Source organism: Tenrec ecaudatus, chromosome 9 (assembly GCF_050624435.1).
Source record: "Tenrec ecaudatus isolate mTenEca1 chromosome 9, mTenEca1.hap1, whole genome shotgun sequence".
Lineage (NCBI taxonomy): Eukaryota > Metazoa > Chordata > Mammalia > Afrosoricida > Tenrecidae > Tenrec > Tenrec ecaudatus.
The window spans coordinates 82206718-82213923 of record NC_134538.1 but is presented as its reverse complement, the minus strand read 5'-3'; positions in this window follow the sequence as shown (position 1 = coordinate 82213923).

The window sequence follows — 7206 nt, the reverse complement described above, 5'->3', positions numbered from 1 at the left end:
TATTTATATTACATTATATATGTCATATTGAAAGTACCGTGGACAGTTAAAAGGACAAATAAATCTGTCTTGGAAGAAGTAAAGCCAGAACGTTCCTCAGAGGCAAGGATGGAGAGACTTCATCTTACATAGCTGGGACATGTTCTCAGGAGAGACCAGTCCCTAGAGAAGGACATCGTGCTTGGTAGAGGGGCAGCGAATGAGAAGAAAGCCCTCAATGAGAAGGATGACATGGTGAGTACAACAATGGACTCACGCATAGCAGCAAAGGTGAGGATGGCACAGGACCAGGCAGTGTTTCATTCTGTTGTACATAAAGTTGCTATGGGTTGGAACCAACTGGATGACACCTAACAACATCAACAACATATGGATCATGTTATATACATACGGGGGTACTCCACAAAAAAATGGGAAAAAAACTCCTCTGGGTGGAGCTTTCATAGTACACATTTTTCCTACTAGGTGAGCATTGAGCAACTTGCTCTGAGTTAGTGCACCCAGTGGCATCACCTGGGAAGGTTCTCTTTGGTCACAGTGAATTTTTTCCTAAAAAGCAGTTTCACCCAAACCTCGGTTTTTTTTGTGATGGCTGATTTAAGAGAAGAGTGTGAAGCTATGAGATTTTGTTTCTTGCTTGGGAAAAATGCCACAGAAACTGTTGTGATGGTGAACACAGCTTACAAGGATATTGCTATGGGAAAAACTCAAGTGTCCAAGTGGTTTTCCCGTTTCTATAAAGGTGAAGTGTCAATTGATGACAAACCTTGTTCTGGACATCCATCATCTTCCTGAATGGATGAAAATATTGACAAAATTCATGCACTTGTGCTCAAAGACCAACAACAGACCATTGAAGAGATGGGGACGTGATCTGGACTATCTTGGAGCTCAATTGAATGAATTGTAAAGGAAGATTTGGGAATGAGAAGGGTCGCTGTGAAATTTGTGCCTTGGGTTCTGACTGACCAGCAAAAAGAACATCGAATGGGAACATGTGGTACTTCGAAAGAACAGCTCAGAAACGACTCAGACTTTTTCCCATGGTCATTACTGGTGAAGAGACATGGTGATATTCTGAAGAACCCAAAAGCAAATATCAATCAAGGCAATGGAAGATGCCATCTTCAGCTCACCCAGAAAAAGCTGGTCAAGGGAAATCAAAGATCAACACAATGCTTGCTTTTTGGTTGTTTTTTGTTTTGTAATGTGAGGGGGGTAGTGCATTTGGAATCAGTTCCACCAGGTCAGACTGCTAATCAAGCCTTCTATTTAGAGGTTCTGAAATGATAGTGTAACCGTTTCCAACACAAAAGGCCTGGTTTGTGACAGATGGGCGACTGGTTTTGCCACTATGACAATGTACCTGTTCATGCAGCCATCTCAGAATGCCAGTTTTGGGCAAAAAACAGCACGCTGCTCTTGACCCATGCACCTTACTCACTTGATCTTGCTCCTTGAAGACTTCTCTTTGTTTCTGTGAATGAAGAGGGACATGAAAGGACAGTGATTTAAAGATGTAGAAGATGTGAAAAAAAAAAATGAGGGAGATGCTGTAAGCCATCCAGACAGATGCTTTTGAAAAATGTTTCTAAGAATGGATTCAATGATTTGACAAATGTATTACGTGTAATGGGGAGTACTTTGAAGGTGATAAGGTTGTTTTGTAAAAATATGTAAATACATAGCTTTGAAACAAAAATTCCAGGTTTTAGGGGTAACCCCCTCTTATACATATATAGACTCCTTCACCAAAACAAATAGAAACACTTATTCTTCTTGAGAGGGATTTACACTTACAGAAATGAAACTTATACAGAATCATGACAGAAATTTTAACAAATTCCAGTGAACTGATATCATACAGACCATGATTTCTATCTATAGTATTAAAAAATTATAAGCCAACACTAAAAATAAGAGCAAAAAAAGAATCTGTACTAAAATGAAAAATTACACATACAAATTATTCATGCATTAAAGAATAATCATATCCCTTTATTAGCCGCCTTTCCCATGTAAAACATGCCATAAACATTCCCCCGTTATTTCTAAAACCTGTTTTAAAGTGACTTCTTTGAACAGCACAATATTGCAATAAGTAGTATAGAATTTACTCAATGAATCTCTTATTTTGGCATATTTACATTGTTCTCAATATTTCACTATTATAAATAACACTACAATGAGCATGAAATGCTCTTTTTCCCCCTTCATTGTCCATAAATATATTTTGTCCTTTTAGGTCTGCGCATGCCTTTTAATTAGAATAGTCCCAACTGGAGACCAGCTGGTCGCATGCCCACTTTATCTGAAGGAAGAGTGGTGACATAAAGAAAAACAATGGTGGCGTGGGGGGGGGGGAGAATCAAATGAAATAGGAAGGAAGCCTGCATTTTGGCTTCTTTCAGAAAATGTCAGGTTGCTCTAGGAGGAGATCAGGTCAGATGATGGACGTTTCTGTCACAATTTCAGAAAGAATAAGGAAAGGGACAGAAATGACACATTATCAGATACCATGATTGTACTCTGCAGATCTCACGCCGCACTATATAAGTAACTGCCAGCTTATTTTCTCTGTGGGCTGTCCCTAAATTAAAGAGAGGTGAGCTAGAACAGCAAGGATGATCAAACAGTGGTAGGAATTTCACTTACTATTGAGAAAACAAGCATCTCCAGAAAACTAAATATGGAAAACTAACACTTAGGGGAAAGGGAAATAAATGGATGAGACAAAACCATTGGAAGCAAATTGGATGAAATTCAGCAGGACTGAAAATATTGGCAGTCCAAGGGCAGAGGTATTAGTTGAGCAATAGATGAGGTGTCTGTGGATTTTGACACACGCCTATTTGCCTGAATTTCAAGGGAGGCAAAATGGAACTCTTGCCTTTGAAGAACCCAGTTTTGGCTGTAGATAGAGCTAGGTTTTTGTGGATAAATTTAAATACTCCAAATGCAGAAGTGTGTTAGGAAGGGTTCTCCAGAGAAACAAAACCAGGATACTTAGATTAGGATTATATATGTGTGTGTGTGTATATATATATATATATATATATATATATATATATATATATATATATATATATATATATATATATATTTATAATGAAGGAATGTAATGGCTAATTATAATGAAGGAATGTAATGGCTAATTAGTCCACACAGCAGAACAGAGGGCTCACTTCAACTCACTTTCATGGAACAGTTAATATACTGAAGGTCCTTCAACTCACTTGGACTGCTGGTCCAAGGTCAAGGAATCGGACAGCAAAGTCTTCCCTCAGGCAAAACAGTCAGAGTTGGTCCTCAGGGAGCAGACAACAGGGTGGGGCAGCAAGCTTAGGGAAGCAGGGCCGATGGAATCTCTAACTCAGTGGTTCTCAACCTTCCTAATGCTGGGACGTTTTAATACAGTTCCTGATGTGTGGTGACCCCCTTGTCTGGGTGTATTTGCTTGTTGGTAGACCCGCCTGAAGATTGATAGAAGAGTGGTATCTGGCCTCCTAAGACCATCAGAAATATGGTCTTAAGCAACCCCTGTGAAAGGGTCGTTTGACACGCCACCCCCCAAGGGGTCACGACCCCCAGGTTGAGAACCACTACTCGAACTCAAGGGATGCATTGCAACAGGATGCACCAGCCTCAAGCTAAAGCAATGCTCATGCCAGCAGCATGGCTAAGGAGGTCTTGAAGGGGCCTCACGCTCAAGATCCATGGATTGGCTAGGTCCACAGGTAGTGCAGTACCTGCTTGAGGCAAAGAACTAGCTCCAGCAGCAGCATGCTGGTCCCATTACCAGGGAGGAAGGGAAAGACAGGCTGCCAACTGTGGAAAGCATTTGTTTTGGTTGCCATCCAATCAGGTTTTGATCTGATTAAACTTCACCCACATATTCCTCTGGAGGCCCAGTTGGCACAATAAACATAACTATCACAGGTAAGTTATGTAATTTTGTGTCCACTTGAAGATAAATGTAGGCATAGACTCCAGTCTTTCAATCAGATCACAGCCTGATGGTGCCACCTTGTCTCTTTCTCTGCTTCACCTCCCTGCTGGAGCATCATTCTGAGACCTGCCAGAGCCCTGGGAGGCTTCCACCATCCTTGGATCCACAAGATTTTTCACCCATCGGCCTCTGATCTTCCTGCATTTTACAACCTTGCATGTGGCTGTGGGAGTCTAAAGAGGGATTTATGAACTATTATTGGACTGGGCTGGGATGTTTTCTCCATGTACAATTATTTCTTGATAAAAAGCTCTTTCTTACACATATATGAGTGTCTTTGGATTTCTCCAGTCAACCTGGCCTAACACACCAACGCTTATTTTCTTATCAATAAAGTGTAATATCCATAGTTTAATATCTAATTCTACCTCCTAGGTATGTATGATAATTAAATGCAAAGCCTCATTAAAAGTTTTAATCAAGTAGTGCCTAGAGCATTAATTAGTATGTACTCAAAAAGTGTTGTTCTTAAGTGCTACAAATTGGTTCTATCTCACAGAAACTGAATGAAACACTGGCCTATCTTTTTTTAATCATTTTATTAGGGGCTCATACAACTCTTATCACAGTCCATACATACATCAACTGTGTAAAGCACATTTGTACATTCATTGTCCTCATCAGTCTCAAAACATTTGCTCTCCACCTAAGCCCCTGGCATTAGCTCCTCATTTTTTCCCTCCCTCCTCGTTCCCACTCCCTCATGAACCCTTGATAATTTATAAATTATTATTTTGTCATATCTTGCCCTGTCCAACATCTCCCTTCACCCACTTCTCTGTTCTCTGTCCCCCAGGGAGGAGGTCACATGTAGATCCTTGTAATCGGTTTCCCCTTTCCAACCCATCCTCCCTCCACCCTCCCAGTATTGCCACTCTCACCACTGATCCTGAAGGGATCATCCACCCTGGATCCCCTGTGTTTCCAGTTCCTAGCTGTACCAATGTACACCATCTGGCCTAGCCAGATTTGTAAGGCAGAATTGGGATCATGATAGTGGAGGGGAGGAAGCATTTAAGAACTAGAGGAACGTTTTATGTTTCATCATTGCTATCCTGCACCCTGACTGGCTCATCTCCACCCCACAATCCTTTAGTAAGGGGGTGTCCACTTGCCTACCGATGGATGGGCTTTGAGTCTCCATTCTGCACTCACCCTCATTTACAATGATACGTTTTGTTTTGTTTTTCTTCTTTGATGCCTGATACCTGATCCCTTCGACAGCTTGTGGCCACACAGACTGGTGTGCTTCTTCCATATGGGCTTTGTTGCTTCTGAGCTAGATGGCCACTTGTTTATCTTCAAGCCTTTAAGACCTCCAGACACTATATCTTTTGATAGCCGGGCACCATCAGCTTTCTTCACCACATTTCCGTATGCACACGTTTGTCTTCAGTGATCATATCGGGAAGGTGGGCACCCACTGATATAATTTTTTTGTTCTTTGATATCTGATAACTGGATCCTTCTATACCTTGTGGTCAGACCGGCTGGTGTGCTTCCTCCATGTGAGTTTTGATGCTTCTCAGCTAGATGGCTGCTTGTTTATCTTCAAGCCTTTAAGACCCCAGACGCTATATCTTTTGATAGCCGGGCACCATCAGCTTTCTTCACCACATTTGCTTATGTACATATTTTTCTTCAGCAATCGTGTTGGGAAGGTGTGCATCATGGAATGCCAATTTAATAGAACAAAGGAACTTTCTGGCTGCATTTCTTCCACAGCAGATTTGTGCATTCTCTGGCACTCCATGATATTCAATAATCATTGTCAACATCATAATTCAATGGCATCAGTTCTTCAATGTTCCTTACTCATTATCCAGCTTTCATGTGCATATGAGGCAACTGAAAATTCCATGGCTTGAGTCAGCAACACCTTAGCCTTCCAAGTGACATCTTTGTTCTGGAAAAGGAATATTTTCCACTAGATTTGTCCAATTAGTTGTTTGATTTATTGAATGCTGCTTCCATGAGCCCGGATTGTGGATCCAAGTAAAATGAAATCCTTCACAACTACATTGTTTTCTCCATTTATCATGATTTTCTCTTGATCCAGTTATGATGATTTTGTTTTGTTTATGTTGGGATATAATTCATTCCGAAAGCTATAATATTTCATCTTCTTCAGTAACCTTCTGAGATAGTTTATTGTGCCAATCTGTCTGATAAATACATGTGGGGTTAATTGAAGGGTGGAGGGATAAATGGCTTGGTGAGCCTCGCCTTTCTAGTTCTCGGGTCTCTTGTTTTCTGATGGTCAGACCAGGGTGCAGCTGCCTTAGCCAGTTCCCTGCTTTAGTTGGCAAGACTCACTTCCTGCAAGACATCCCTGAGGAGAAGTCACATAGACCTACCCTGATGCAGCCCTGGGTGCTGGAGCAGCCGTGTGGAGACCCTGCCAGCGCGGAGATGCTTACACGTTCACTGACTCGTCTTTCCTCCTGCTGTTGGTGTCATTGTGTCTGTTTTGTGAGATGGAGGAGAACTTTATGGATTGGTGTTGGACTTATGGGTTAATTTTGGACTTGTGGGGTTGGGCAGCACTGGGTTGGGATGTTTTCTTGATGCACACTTAACCTTTATATAAAACTCTCTCTTATACATGAGTTTCTGTGGATTTGTTTCTCTAAAATACCCAGACTAACACACCTTTGATTCTTCTTTCCTTTCAATAAGCAAAGTTGTGTCATCTGCATATCAGAGGTTGTTAATAACTCTTCATCTGATCCCATTCTTCTTCATACAGTCCAGGTTCCCAGACTATGTGTTCTGCACACAGCATAATTGTACAGCATGATTGAAAAATATGCCATACATTATCCGCATGCAGTGTATCAGTCAGTCAGTGAGAATGACTGCCTCTTGGTCTATGTGCATGGTCCTCATGAGAACAATGAAATATTCTGGAATTACTATTGTTCATAATATTATACATAATCTGTTATGATCCACACAGTCTAATGCCTTTGTATAATCAATATAAGATGGGCAAACATCTTTCTGGCTTTCTCTGCTTTCAGGTAAGATCCATCTGACAATAGCAGTGATGTGCCTTGCTCCACATCTTCTTCTAATCAGGCTTGCAATTCCAGCAGTTACCTTTTGTGCTACTGCAACTGTTCTTGAATTATTTTCAGCAAAATGTTACTTGTGTGTCTTATGAGTGATATTGTCAGTAACATCCACATTCTGTT